We start from the raw sequence: 15,007 nt of genomic DNA, 5'->3' as shown, positions 1-15,007 counted from the left end.
GTCTCTTGGTGATAGTCTCTCTCCTTCCCAGTGGACACGGGAGCAGGGGCCTCATCACTCTTCTCACAGCTGACCCCAAACTCCCGCTGGGGATGCAGGGCGGAGGTGTGCTGGATGAACGAGTGAATGGAAGTGATCACGGGGCTGACTTGATAGGGGTTCCCGCTCAGAAGCGCCCCCCTCATGCCGGGACAGTCTGATGTCGTGTCCCTCGGGGCCTCCCAAGGCCTCTCACGCTCTGGCTTGAACCCACTTTTCCAGACGTAGCCCCCGCAACCTCACGTGACCCTGATGGACCACTGTGGACACGTGATGTTCCCAGATGAATGTCCACCTTCCTGGGAGCCGGGGCCCTTCCAGGGTGGGGAAGCCCTGGGGGGCTGGGGGGCTGGCAGCGTCAGATCACAGTTGGCACAGCCCCTCCCCCGTCCCGGCCCCGGGAAGCCCCCTGAGCCTCAGTCTGTTTGGCCCGAAGGTGGGATGATGCCCTCTTGCTGGCAGGAGCATCTGAGAAGCTACACCAAGTGCCTTGTCAGTGCTGGGCCAGAGGAGTCCCCAGAGGGGAGTGCGTCTCCTCCAATGGGTGCTTGTCTGAGTCCCCTGCCACCCTATCCTCCACCAGCCCCGACCCCAGCCAGGACCTTCTCTTAATACTACCATTGTCGTAGGTAGACCAGGCCTTGGACGTACCTTCTCGTCGAATCCTCGCAGACGTGGATGCACTAGGTATGATCGCTGCCATTTTCCAGGTGAGAACACTGAGGCCTGAGCTGACCCCTCAGTCCTTGCTTCTTGGTGCGCAGCCCGTGGCCCAGCAGGACCACGTTTAACACGCCCCAGGGATCTGCGTGCACGCCGCTGGGAGATCACCTGCGGTGAGGTGGGACTGGACTCCAGTCCGCAGATTCTCAGGCGGTGATGGCCCTGTCCTTCGGTAACCCTGAGCCCACTGCTCTGACGTATTGGCTCTCAAATCCCCACCAAGGGATTCACACGGCCAACTGGCCAGCACATGAGGGTCTTTCCACCTCTGCTGGCCTGGGAGCCCCTCCATCACTTTCATCTCCCCACCCCACCCCAGCAAGACCAGCCCAGCAGGGGTGTCCTCAGAAAGGCCCCCTAAGCCCTGGCCATGGGGTGTGAGGGAGATAGACGGACCCCGAGCCCCTGCGCCCAGTCCGATGTTCCCACAGGGCCACTATCGCTTGAATCCTGCCGGCCTGTGTGGGCGGGTGATGTAGTTCAAGGATTCATGGCTTCGACAAGCTCAACCCTCTCTAACATGCTAGCTAGTGTTTTCATGTGGCTGTCAGTGGGCCATCAGGAATGTCACAACACACCCTTCCTGATAAAGTGGGGAGGCATTCAGCGCTTCCCGGGAACCCACCACTGGGCCTGGAGTAGCCTTTGCTGCAGGACCCCTGAAGATCTTCACGAGCTGGGGGTGGACGGGAGCAGGGGAGCTGCCCCCACCCTCCACTGAGCAGCCAAAGAGCCGCTTGCAGCCCCTGGCTGCCCGGCGTCCACAGGGACCCCAGAAGCTGCAGCATCGGAATCGAGACTCATACCTCGATGCCTTAGAAACACACGAGGGGGAATTTAGGCACCGAGGCCTGAGGGTGGTGGGTATTTTTAGCAAAACCCCCATCTTTGGAAATTCTCATACTTTCTAGAAGGTGTCACTGATTGATGAGTCAGCCAGCCTCTGCGTGAAGCCAAGAGACGGCTGAGATGTTGGCTCATTCGGCCCCTCATTCTTTCCACACAGGACCCGGGGTGAACTGGTTGCCTGCTGGGGGCTCACACTTGGCGAGGTGTGCGGCCAACGGGAAGAGGGGTCCATGTCAAGACAGACATCGCCTGCCAGGAGCCCCCGCTGTGTGATCAGTGGGCCAGGTAATGACCCCATCCTTCTCCAGCCCTCACAGGACTGGCCAGGACCCCTGAGGGTGATGAGGATCCCCCGGGCATCCCCAGTGGCTAAGCCTCTCCATCAGCTGACAGAGGAGCAAGGGGACATCTGGGCCGGGGTGGGGAGGGATGTCCCATGGTGAGTCACAGCATCTCTGAGTCCTACCTCCTGCCCCAGCCCGAGCCAGTGGGAGAACTTTGCCCAGCTTAACAGAAGCGTGGGTCCTAAGTCAGCCCAGGAGAATGGTGTGTAGGAGAAAGTGAATCTTAAAAAACAAAGAAATGGGGTTTCCCTGGTGGCGCAGTGGTTAAGAATGCACCTGCCAGTGCAGGGGACATGGGTTCGAGCCCTGGTCCGGGAAGATCCCACATGCTGCGGAGCAACTAAGCCCGTGCGCCACAACTACTGAGCCTGCGCTCTAGAGCCCACGAGCCACAACTACTGAGCCCGCATGCCTCAATTACTGAAGCCCGTGTGCCTAGAGCCTGTGCTCCACAACAAGAGAAGCCACTGCAATGAGAAGCCCGCGCACCGCAACCAAGAGTAGCCCCCGCTCGCCGCGACTAGAGAAAGCCCGCGCGCAGCGACGAAGACCCAACACAGCCAAAAATAAACAAATAAATATAAATAAATAAATGAACTTATAAAAAAATAAGACAAAGAATCGGTAGAACTGGAGTCACCAGTGGAGTTCCCATCAGTTTCTCTCCTGAAGGAACAGAGCAGGATTGGGGAAGTTTTGCCGAACAGCCCCACCCCGGTGCTTGGAGGACGTTGCCCCACAAAGCCTGCAGTTCCTGGGGGCTGTCAGGTGCAGGGAGCAGAGCCCCGGGGAGGAATCAGGAGACTCTGCTCCCCTAGTCTCGTTACTCGAAGTATTATTAATTTCACATCTTGGTGCCAGTCAGAAGTGGGGGAAATGCAGGCTTTACTCTCACCGTTTACATGTGTAACCGTGACCCAGGGAACCTGAGTTTGGAGCAAAGGTAAAGGTGAGCCGTGGACGTGAGGCTCTCTCTGACCAGCCGCGGACAAGAAAAAAAGGAACAAGAATGTTCTCGTCGATTTGGAAATAAGTGGTTTTATTTGCGAGGAAGGAGAAAAATAGCCCGTTACTCTAAGACTACAGCTCTCCGTCAGATCTGAGGCTGCCGTTTCCCACTCGGGCCAAGGTCACGGGTTCACCTCGTCGGGTGCAGACCAGCAAGCGGCAGGGAGTGGGGTGTAACCGGGATTACGACGCTGATGTCGTCAAGAACTATGGCAGGAGTGCTGTCAAGAGCCAACGAGCTAAGAGCTAGACACCAAGGGTTTCAATATCTGTCCCTCCCCCTCCCCCACCAGACAGCACGCCGGCCCCACTGAAGGACTGGGGTGGGCCCAGAGGCGTGAGTGGGCACAACTTCCTGCCCCTCGATGCAGAGCTGGCCCCATCACGGTGAACCTCAGAACTCTTAATGTTTGACCCTTGTAGAAAGTGATGTGCTCTCACTCTTCTGAGGTGAGAAGAGGGACATAAGGACAAGGGGTGGCTGCTGGCAACCATTCTGTGACCATGAGGGCAGTCAGCCCAAGGACAGAGCCAACACATGGAGAAGGCATAGCCCAGAGAAACACAGAGAAGCAAGGCCCCAACCCACTGTGCCTGGGACCCAGAAGCCTCCCAGAGGCTCAGTCAGAAGATGAAGTAAACCCATTCATCTGGACAACAGTCTTATGACCTGGGAGCTCTTTGGTTTCCCATTTTACAGATGAGGGAACTGAGGCTTAGGGAATCTAAGCAGCGTGCCAGTGATCACGGAGGAGCCAGAATCCGGATGCGGGTCTTCTTGGAGCCAACCTTCCGACTCTGACACACACACTGTTCTGTCTTGGGTTTGGGCACCAGAGCCGTCCTTGGGGAGGGGAGGCAGGTGAGGGGCTGAGGGTGATCATGGGCTGGGCGGCTCCCCGGCTTCTCAGCAGGGAAACTCGGGGAGGAGACCAGCTGAGAACAAGGCTCCCGCTGCTACCCAGAAATCGCCTGGACCCCCAATCAACCGATCACGTGGCTGAGACGGAGCATCTGTGTGGTGTGTGCACATCGTGGAACTAGGTCACCGGCATCTTCCACTGATGGGGCAGGAATGGGACTGCGTGGCCCGGCTGAGAAGCGTACCTGTCTCCATCCTTCCCACAGATATGCACAAAAGTCGTCCGTGTTGGGGAATAGAGCCGATTTCCAGCTCGGCGTGTAAGGGGAGGTGGGAGGTGGGAGGGGAGGCGGGTGAAGAAAGCTCTTACTGTGCAGCTGTGTGGCCCCTCCGTGCTGCCTGGTGGAAGGAACCCTTGGAAGAAACAGGCAGTATTTAGAAATGATCTGGGGGAAGTTCAAGAAATACCCCATTCCCCCCTCCGTTTCCCTGAACCTCTTCTAAAGTCTCAGATACTGTGAAATTGCTGGATGGCTGTGACCCCAGGAACTCCACTTCCGTGGCTGGAAACCCTGCTTTGAAGCTGGGGGGAGCCAGGAACCAGCTTTCCTAGTCCTGGGACTCAGACAGGGTCCCCGCTGCTCCGGGCAGGCCCCATCCCATGCACGCAGATCCCATGGGACTCGCTGCTGCCCCGCCCTGCCCAGCAGCAGGTGTGCAACAGAACTGGGGTTCCCTGTTGACACCAACAAGGTCAAGGGAAGGCTGGTGGGGGAGCAGAGTGGATGTCAGCCGCTCCCCAGGGCCAAGAGTGTGAGCTGCCAGGTGTCTGCTTGGAGGGGGGCCTGAGGGCTTCGTCTCTCGTCAAAGGCAGAGGAAGAAGCCCTCACCTTCTCAAGGGCACTGTCAGCGGGGACCCCTGCGTTTGGCAAATTCTACCTTGTGTCACCTCGTATTTCCTCACCCCGTGTGAGTGACTGTGGACCCAGGTTTATCAGGCAAGAAGCAGGCCCCTGCAGAGGTGGGTGTGCCGGGGGCGGGGGGTCTCTTGGCCCAGTTTTAAAGATGAATTAGTTAAGATCCCGAGTAGGAGCCAGTAGGAAATCACAGCTCGCTGGGTGGATAGGCATATGCAAATGTGATGAAGAGAAGTCCATCTGTGGAGGAAAAATAGGACACGCGCTTCATTCTCACGGATTTCAGGCTGAACCTCCAACGCACTGCCAGTGGCTATCTGGAGCTGGACCAACCACGCCTCAAGGGCACATCCTAACTCTTCCAGGAACCGGAATCTCCTGAGACGACTCACTCGAGGGCAATTTGGGGTGTGGGTCTGTGGTTACAAGACCTGCCATGGTCCAGGTCGTCTTGGTCCCTGAAAAAGTTTGCGGGGATGGTTTCACAAAGCAGCAGATGGCTTAGCGAGACGGTGGGACGGTCAGGAGAGTTGATGGTGGCATCAGGGAGCCTTCTGAGGTTTCTGTGGCTGATGTGAGGATGGTGGGGAAAGAGGCCGGGAACCACTGGCCCCCCCGTGCCGGAGGACGGCGCTGGCCTCTGCTCAGAAGAGGCCCTGGCCCTGAGGGGCTCACCCCTGGACAGAGGAAGGTGCCTGGGATCCCAGAGAACTGGGGGCACCTGAGCCCCGATCCCTCAACTCACACTGGGGATACCTGTGTGTCCCTGGGTGAGCACCTTCTGTGTCTGCGTGCCTGACACACAGTGTGGCTGCAGAGAGGGTGACGCCTCTCTCCTCTACTCCAGACAGGTGTGCGTGACACCATGCCTGCTGAGGGTACTGGGTCCCCCCCGGCCGATCCAGCATTTTATCTTCACGGCCAGGAATACGCCAGGCCCTGTGGATTGAGGGAGGGGGCAGGGGCCCCAGCCGCAGCCCCAGCCCCTGGGTTTGGCCCGAAGAGCCAAGTGGGGGACAAATCTGCATTTTCATTTTACAGCAGAAACTCATTTTCCACCCCTTTGCAAAGAGGACTGCCTCTGTGCATGGAAATTCACCAGATTCCTGAAGCCACGGGTGACTTTTAATATTATGGGAGTTCTCCATTTTTCACTAATTTAATTTCTGGGGCCATTAAAGGTAGCCTGAAGAAACACCATCTGTTGAGTCGATGATAGACTGGAGAAAGAATTTAGCAGCAAGACTGTAAATTTCCACTTTATCAGGGATCTTGGTATCTGAAATCAATTTGGGGAAGCATTGAAATGCTTACCGGAAGGATTTCTCAATCAGGGGCCTCTTCTTGTGCCATTTTTCATTTCGATCAAGCAGCTCCCGACATCCTCCACCTCGAGAAGGGCCCTGATGCTCGTGTCCAAGTGCAGCCATGGGAAAATAAAACATTTAGGGATTTATTATTTTTATCAAAATTCCAACAGTCCTGAATGCACCGCATCTCAGTAACAATCAGGTGTATTCCATCTGCAGAGCCGACTTTCCAGGGAGTGGGAGAAGACCTCGGCCCGTAGAAGCTGGTCCCCTCAAACCTCAGGTCTTACCTTACAGAAGCATCCTCCTGTCCTGGAGGTAGGCTGGGAGATTCTGCCACCAGACAGCCCCTCCTCCAAGGACTCTGGCCTCTGGGGTTCACTTGCACTCCACCAGCGACTTGCAGGTACCAACTGCATGCCAGACACCAAGCAACAGAGCAGGACACAGCCCCATCCTCCTGGAACGGACAGCACGCAGGGGATGGATGAGAAACAGCCACAGGAAGCCTCCAGGGCTCGACTGCAAATGCCGAGAAGGGCGACAGAGGAGACAGGCCAGGGCTCCTGGGCTGAGAGGGTGGCTGAGGCCATGGGGACTTCTGCCATCAGCCTCCCCAGAGGGACAGTGGAGCTGAAACCCACAGGGAGGGAAGAGGCCGGGGGTGTGGGGATCGAGGAAGGGCGCCCCTTGGGGGGCGGGGCAGCGAGCACGGCGTGTACGAGGGACAGGAGGACGGTGTCCTGGGGTGGGATGGGGGACTTAGGCCGTGTCTGTAACTGCCCGGCCAGCATGTGAGAACCCATGTCCATGGAACAGACAGAGTCTGCAGGAAGAGATCCACCCTGGTGTCTTTTGGGAGTATTTGAAATGCTGTCTTGACCCCAATTTGAGATCCTGGCAGCTGACTGCGTCCACTCCCAACACCCCCTTATCTGGGACCACTATACCTCCACCGGACTGCCCCGGGGCCAGGCACCAGACCACTGGGGGCGGCCCCCGTGCCCCAGACCCCAGAGATTATTCGAATCAGCCAGTCCACAGGTCATGAGGCCCGGCCAGCCCCACCCTGCTCGCCACACAAGGCTGTCCTGCAGCGTGTCCACATAGTGGTCACGCGGGGCCCTGCGGGACGCCCGGCCTCTGATGGGGGATGGGCGCGCTGTCTGCTGGGTGCATCACCCAGGGCTGTAGGCTCAGCCCTGGCTCTAAACAGGATGCTTGCTCCCTGGATGTGCCCCTGTGGGAGGGAGAGGAAGTGCAGCGGGCAGGCCCAGAGCCTGGCCCACCCAGACTCTGCAGGTCGTTGCCCCTGAAGGAGGGCTGCCCTGGGTTCATTGGGCACCTGGCAGGCAATGCCCTGAGCTAAGGGGGCTCATTCCCAGGACTTCGGTTTTTGCAAACGGCCTTTGCACAGCAGGGGCCCCAGGGAGCATCTCCCCTCCCATTCTCTCCTCGCCCCCTCCCTCGGTGTGGCCCTGCTCCCCACTCCTCACACCAGAGCCCATGAGGCGCCAGGTGAAATCCGCGAGAAACTTGGTCCTTGCTCCTGGCACGCACGCCCTCCCTCCCTCTCTACCTGAAGGCCCCAGCTCTCCATCACCTGCTCCCCCCGCCCTGGCCTACCTTGCCCTCTCTTCTTCACTTACCCAAATCCTGCCTGTCCTTCCTAGGCAGGCTCAACCCCCTCTTCCAGGAAGCCCCCCATCCTCCCCGTCACACCCACCTTCCCTCTCCTCCCTGAGGTCCTTAAAGCTTCCCTGGCTGTGAGTTCTCATCTTCATCTGGGCACACTGACCACTGAGAACAGGTGGGTCTCTTCTGATGGGAGTTAACCTGAGAAGAGGGAGGGGCAAGGTGTGGGGAGCTCCCAGGCCCCCAGGCTTGCCACAGACCCTCCGTGGAGCTTGGACTGGCAACACGGCCTCCAGTGGAGGAGAGGGGCCCCAGCTGTCTGCTCCTGCCTGGGCCCCCCGACCCCAGCTTCTCCAGGTCAAACACTGCAGGCTCGACTCACTGCACACACACACACCCCCGCCGCCTTTGCTGGTGGAAGCACAGGCCTCTTTCTGCCCAGCGGACGTTTCTGAACCCCGAGTGCCACTTTCTGAAGTGACTCATGTACGAGTTGGCTCCATGAGGGCATCGGGTCTCTGCCCACCTGTGAGCAGCTGCCTGCATCCCGCACACATCCCGCTGCCCGGGAGCCCATCCCCTCTGCACCTGCGCTGGGATTCCGAAGGGTTTCCTGCCTTTCCAACCCATTTAGAAAGTTCCTGTATTGCGACGGCCCTCAGTAGCCGGCTCCCAGTTGTCAGGCAGCGCGGTCACGATCGGCAAGCACCTTCATTAACAGCTAACACCTCTGTCGGGCCGTGTGTCAGCCGCAGGGAGCAGTGATGGTTCAGGAAGGCAAGGCCTCCGGAAGGAGGCATGAGGGGCACCAATAGAGGACAACGCTGGGCCTGGGCCCTGCTGGTCGTGGAAATCCCTTTGTGAGCCTGGGGGAGGCCCTTCGAACTGGGGAACCCGGCGCCCATGTGGGGCCAGAGAGCAAGCCAACTCCCGCCTACAGGGCAAAGCCCGTGGAGACCCCTCACGTGGCTATGACATCATTGGCGGGCGGGGGGGGGCGGTAAACTCGTTCTGGTAAAGGCCGGATAGTAGATGTTGAGGCTGTGCAGGACGTACGCCCTCCGTGGTAAGTACTCAGCTCTGCCGTCGGAGCAGAGAGCTGGGATAGGTAAACAAATGGGCATGGTCCTCCGCCAGTAAAACTTCATTTCCACACACAGGCCGGCTTTAGCTCGTGGGTTTGCTGGTCCCTGGACCATGTGGTTTAGTCTTCAGAGCATCCCTGGAGGTGTCTGTGATGCCCATCTTGTTGCTAGGCAACCAGCGATGGAAAGGACCCGCCAGAGTCAGGGCAGCCGCGGCTCGTCACCTGCCCCACCCTCTGCCCAGGTGGCCTCCACCGGCTCCTTTTAGTGCCACCCCAGCTCCTGTCTAAGTCAGGGAAACAGGACTGACAGGAGGTGTGTATAGATAAAGAGATTTGTTATAAGGAATTGGCTCCCACGATTACGGGGGCTGAGAAGTCCCAAGATTTGTGGTCAGCAGCTGGACACCAGGGGCACCCATGGTGTCAGTTTAGGTCCAGATTCAAAGGCAGACGAAGGTGGATATCCCAGCTGGAGGAGCCATGCAGAGAGCGATTTGCCTTTCCTCCCTTTTGTGTTCTGGGTGGGGGGCGGTCTTCAGTGGGTTGGATGAGGTCACCCATATTGGGGAGGGCCCCCTCTTCACTCGGCCCATCAAATCTAATGCTAGTCTCTCCCAGAAACACCCTCACAGACGCGCCCAGGGCACTGTTGAACCAGGCCTCTGGGTCCTGTGGCCCCATCACATGGACACAGAGTTAACCATCATGCTCCGGCAAGAGACATTACGATTACTCAGATTATTACTGCTGTTATTATTAATTATTCCATTTGCAGATGGGGAATGAGTCTCAGGGGTCAGGGAGCTCGCCCGAGGCCCCAGGACTCACAGGCTGCAGAGCTGGGACCTGAACCCTGTGATTCATCCCTCCCCAGACACAGCCTCCGCCGTCACAGCGGCCCTGGGAATGCCGGGGGCTCCTGGGCTGGAGGGCACAAACGTAGGTGGGGCAGGCTTCTGCACGTCCACACTGCCCCTCCCGGCCAGGACCCCGGGACCCTGCTGTGAAGCCCCCAGGAGCCCCGCCCCGACAGGCGCGAAGACTCAGGCCAGGCCGGTTCGCCCGCTCCCGCGGCCTCGTTTTCTCTCTCTCGTCCCCTTTCCCAGCTCAGTCCAGGCATCTAGCGGCCTTCTCCATCTTCTGATCACGTAAACCAGTTCCCTTAAAAGCACTGTGTTCCCTAAGGAAGGCGGGAGCTGGGAGGAAGTGAGGGTGGAAAGCAGATTTGTCTCTGATCATCCAAAGAGGTGAAAATAAAACACATCCGTGGAACTGTGGCTGCTTTCTCACAGGCTGTCCTCAAGGATGGGGTGGCAGCCAGGTCTCAGGGTATATGTGTAATTGTCTCCTGGGGCCGCCATAACAAAGGACCACAACCGGGAGGCTTAGACAGGAGCAATGCGTTCTCTCACAGGTCTGGAGGCTGCAAGTCTGAAATCTCGGTCGGCAGGGCTGGTTCCTCCTGAGGGAGAAGCTTCCAGGCCCCTCCAACCCCTGCTGGTCATTGGCAAGCCTTGGGTTTCTTGGCTTGTAGCCGTGTGGCTCCAATCTCTGCTCCTTTCCTTCTCTGTGTTTGTGCCTTCAAGGGCGTTCTTTGCTCTGTGTGTCTGTCTCTGTGTCTCTGCTCTGCAGAGACACCAAACACATTGGTGTCCAAACAAAATGACACCAGACACATTGGATGAAGGGCCCACCCTTCTCCAGCCTGACTACCTCAACTTACATCTTAATTATTCCTGCCAGGACCCTGTTTCCAAATAAGGCCACATTCACTGGTACAGGGCTTAGGACATCCACATCTTTCTGGGGGGACACAACACAACCCACGGCACATGGATATGTGAATTTCTTGAGCACTTGAAACACCAGCTTTCAGCGAACATGACAGGTGGGGAGTGACCAGGTGACCTGGGCAGTGACGACATCAGCAGAGGCCCAAAGCCCTGGGGAGCCAGGAGCACGTGCAGGGCGAGCCTGAGAGGGAGCCCATCTTGAACTAAGAAGCATCTCTCTTGATCCAGGTTCTCGGGGTTTCCCAGTTGGCTGCCCCTCACGGAGCTCCTAACCCTGGGGGAGGCACCCACGGGGTACACTGACTACAGGTCCTGGTGTTCACGTATGACCTGGGCATAGCAGCCAGGTTATGGGGACACAGAATTGCGAAGGAGCTGTGTCCAGGAAGGCCAGCACCTGGGGGCTGGACAGAGCACAGCACACCTGAGCGGCGCCTCGGATGGAAACATCACCCAGGCGGGAAGATGCCTTGGGCAGAAACGTGGACATGTGGGCGGGCCCAACTCTACCTGGGAAGATGCTCTGTGTCGTGCCCATCCAGGGTGCTGGCACTGAAGGTCAGGGACCCCTCACCTGCTGTCTCCCAGGAGCCTGAGCGCAGGTGAGAGCAACCGGGGAACGAGGTGCACTCCCTCCCTCCCTCCTGTTCCCCACCTAATGGAACATAGCGAGGACTTCTCCATCCTAAGTGCCCATCAAGGCCCACCTGCCCTGGCTTCTACCCTTTCAAGGAGCCCCTGACCTGGGCACTGGTTTCCAGGATCCAAGATCAAGGGAGGCTGCTGTCCACACAGCCCTGGAGCCCGTAATAAGCCGATGTAAGTCTTTCAACAAGAGCAGAGTGGGCACCATGCTTCCCACCAGGGCTCTGAATGCCGTGACCTCACCCTAGATAACGATTTCATCCCCAGCTGGCACAGCCGGTGCCTGGGCTCACCTGGGGGCTTGTCCCAGTCAGGTGGAGACCACAGCTGTTTTCTCACGTTTTCTTTTGAAGGTTTGTTATCATTCATGCCCTGGGCAATGCCTACGTTTTTCACAACAGCCACTCACGGGCTTTCCACTGGCACCGCACTGATAGCCAGCAGGTGCAGGCTCTCCTGTGCCTGTGGCTTGGTGCCCATCTGTGCCTGGGGCAGGACATGGCCTCCTCGTCACACCCCGGCGGCCAGGGCCCGGGAACTCTCAGCTTGGAGGTGTTGAGGCACTGCCAACGGTGGCTTCCAGCTCAGCAGAAACTCCCATAACTGCCCCGTGCGCAGGGGTCATCTAAGCCAGGTCTCCCCTGGCCTCAGAGAGACCCTCCTCTAAGCCTGTTTTCAGGCTGTGTGAAGGAGGGAGGCTCAGAAGTGGGCCCGTGGCCCCATGCAAGTCCCAGAAGGACCCACGAGTTACCGTCTGATGCTCCCACTGTGAACACGGCCTCCTCCAACCCTTGACCCCAGGCATGTATGGCCACACTCATTCCCAAGTACAACAGAGGTGGGGCAGACCCCAGACAGCCCATGGGAGGAGGTCTCAGGGGCCAGCTGGCCGGGGCAGTCTCCCTCATCTAGACCGACCAGCGAAGGTCTGTAAGGCCCTGATGAGCCTGTGACCTGGGCCTTTCTGCCCCGACACCAGCACCTGGGAGCAGAAAAGAACTGGTGCTAGAATACCCATCACTCCTTGCCGAGCACCAGAGTCTGTAGTATCACGGATCCCGCTGGGAAGGGAGGGGCCGTGTGCACCGGTGGAGCTGGGGCACCTTGGTCACGGACGATGAAGTGCCTCTGAGGCCTGGAGACAGTGCCCGTGAATCGTTCACCTCCCAGGACCTTGGGTTTCTTTGTCTGAAAAACTATTGCTCATGGAACAGTCCACCCTGGGGCCACGAAGCTCAGGTGAGCGCCTGGAGGGAGCCGCCGGGAGCTCCCTGGGGAATCGCACAAAGTGAGAGACCAGCTTCCTAACCCAAATGCACCTGAGCCTTTTGTGGGGCCACCAGGGATACTTCAGCCAGTGGCCTTCAGAAGCACACACCTGCTTGGGCTCCTCCCTGCTCTACAGCTTCCATGGCTCCCGTGTGCTCTCAGATGCCTGCCGTCTTACCATCCAGGCTCCTTCCCTCCACCTATGCATTTTCCCAGGGTCCCCAACCTCCTTTTCCATGTCACACGCACATAGGAAATGATAAGAGGCACGCTGGAATAAGTGGACGAGGCTGGGGGGGCAGGTGGTGGTTGACAGGTGAGGGGGCTCTATACCCTGTCTCCCACCCACGCTGGATGTGGCACTTTGGAAGCACCGGAGCCACTCACACTGACCTTTCTTCAGCTTCGGGGACACATCCACCACTTTCCCAACACAGGAAATTTCATAGATGCTGCTCCTCTACTGACACTGTGGCTCTGCTCATCACACGTGCACACAAGTACACACGTGTGCAGAACACACGCACGTACACGCACGCCTTCAGATTTCAGCTCAGACCCTTCAGATCTTTAGGGAACACTTCCTGAGCCTCCGACTTGTTTGCACCTCACAAAGCACCCTGCTTTCTCTCCTTCACAGCACTGACCAAAACAGTAACTTAAAACTCACTGTGGAGGACTTCCACTCCTGGCCATGATGGTGCCAGACTAGCCCTACTGCTGCAGACAACTACAAAACTGGACAAAGTTTCTCAGCCTCGACAGCAGCAGGACTGGGATCCTGAGAGGGGAGGAGTGTGCAGTGTGAGTCCCACAGTCGCTGGCTTCCTGTCTGGGGTACTTTCTGGACCCCCATGTGGTCCCTCCTGGACTCTGTTCATAGAGTTTTCCTTTCTTCCATGATGTGTGGTGACTGCTCAGGCAGAAAATGTGGCTTCTCTGAGCTGGGGAGGCAGGGATTGGAGTTTGGGGCTGGCGAGGTAGCTGCAGTTGGGGGCAGAGTACAGGAGAGGTAGAAAGTGCATAAGTAGGAGCCTCCAAAATCCACACGGGGTCCCATGACATCTTCTGAATACTTGGCTGCACGTTTAGGGAGATAATCTGCATGACCAGCAGGAACGGAGAAACCCTGTTGAAATTCCCAGGCATTCAACCGACACCCCAGAAAGGCTATGCCTTAGGAGCAGGACTAATCTAGCCCTGGAGAAAGAATCTCTGTAAATATATCTAATAAAACTCAAACCCAAGCCTGAGAATCATCTGATCTGCCAGCAAATGAGCTGCTTGTCAGAACAAGACTCAACACCCTCCCTAGAAAGACAACCATGTCCAGACTCTCAACACTGTCCTATCCACAATGTCAAGCATACAACAAAGATGACTAGACACGTGAATAAGGAAGTGTGACCTATAAGCAGGGGAAAAACACAGTTCATACAGGCTGGCTTTGAAAAGACCCAGATGTTAGAAATAACAGACAAAGAGTTAAAGCAGCTAATATAAATATATTTGAGGACACAAAGAAAATTATTTCATCAAAAATGAATAGGGGAGGGCTTCCCTGGTGACGTGGCGGTTGAGAGTCCGCCTGCCGATGCAGGGGACGCGGGTTCGTGCCCCGGTCCGGGAAGATCCCACGTGCCGCGGAGCGGCTGGGCCCGTGAGCCACGGCCGCTGAGCCTGCGCGTCCGGAGCCTGTGCTCCGCAATGGGAGAGGCCACAGCAGTGAGAGGCCCGCGTACCGCAAAAAAAAAAAAAAAAAAAAAAAAAAAAAGAATAGGGGATATCTCAATAAACAAATGGAAATTATAAAAGAGAATAAAAAGAAAATTCTAGGACTAAAGAGCTCAACATGTGAAATTGTGACACTTGCTGGATGGAGTTAACAACAGACTGAAAACGGCAGGAGAGAGGGCCAGCGAACTCAAAGATGGAGCAATAGAAAATCTCCTCTCTGAAGGGGAGACAGAAAAAATATTGAAAAAAATGAACAGAGCCTCCACAACCAGTGGGAAAATATCAAGAGGTTCAACGTACATCTCCTTATGAGAGAGAACGGTCCAGAAACAAAAGACTTGAAGGACTAATGATCAAAAATTCACCGAATTTTGGGAAGAACAGAAAACTTACAGATTCAAGAGTATCAGCCAACTGCAAGTAGAAGAAACACAAAGAAAACGACTCCTAAACACATCATAATTAAATCACTGAAAGCCAAAGATTAAGAAAAAGCTCTTCAAAGCAGACTCATTGCCTGCAAGAGAATGAAGATATAGATAATGTCTGGTTTCTTACCAGAAGTGATGAGGAACGGAAAGTATGGGATTGAGGACGTATCGGTGACAATATCCTGCAAAAATGAAGGCGGAAAAAGATATTTGCAGGTAGACACAACCTGAGAGAATCCGTCATCTGCGCTATAAGAAATATTAAAGAAGGTTCTTTGGGATGAAGGAATTGACTCTCGATAGATGTTCCCATCTGGAGTGGGGAGAGAAGAGCACTGGGTGTGGTAAATATGGAGGC

The sequence above is a fragment of the Monodon monoceros genome, unplaced genomic scaffold (genome assembly GCF_005190385.1).
Source record: "Monodon monoceros isolate NGI ecotype Baffin Bay Population unplaced genomic scaffold, NGI_Narwhal_1 Super_Scaffold_5, whole genome shotgun sequence".
Classification (NCBI taxonomy): domain Eukaryota; kingdom Metazoa; phylum Chordata; class Mammalia; order Artiodactyla; family Monodontidae; genus Monodon; species Monodon monoceros.
This window is presented reverse-complemented; position numbering follows the sequence as displayed.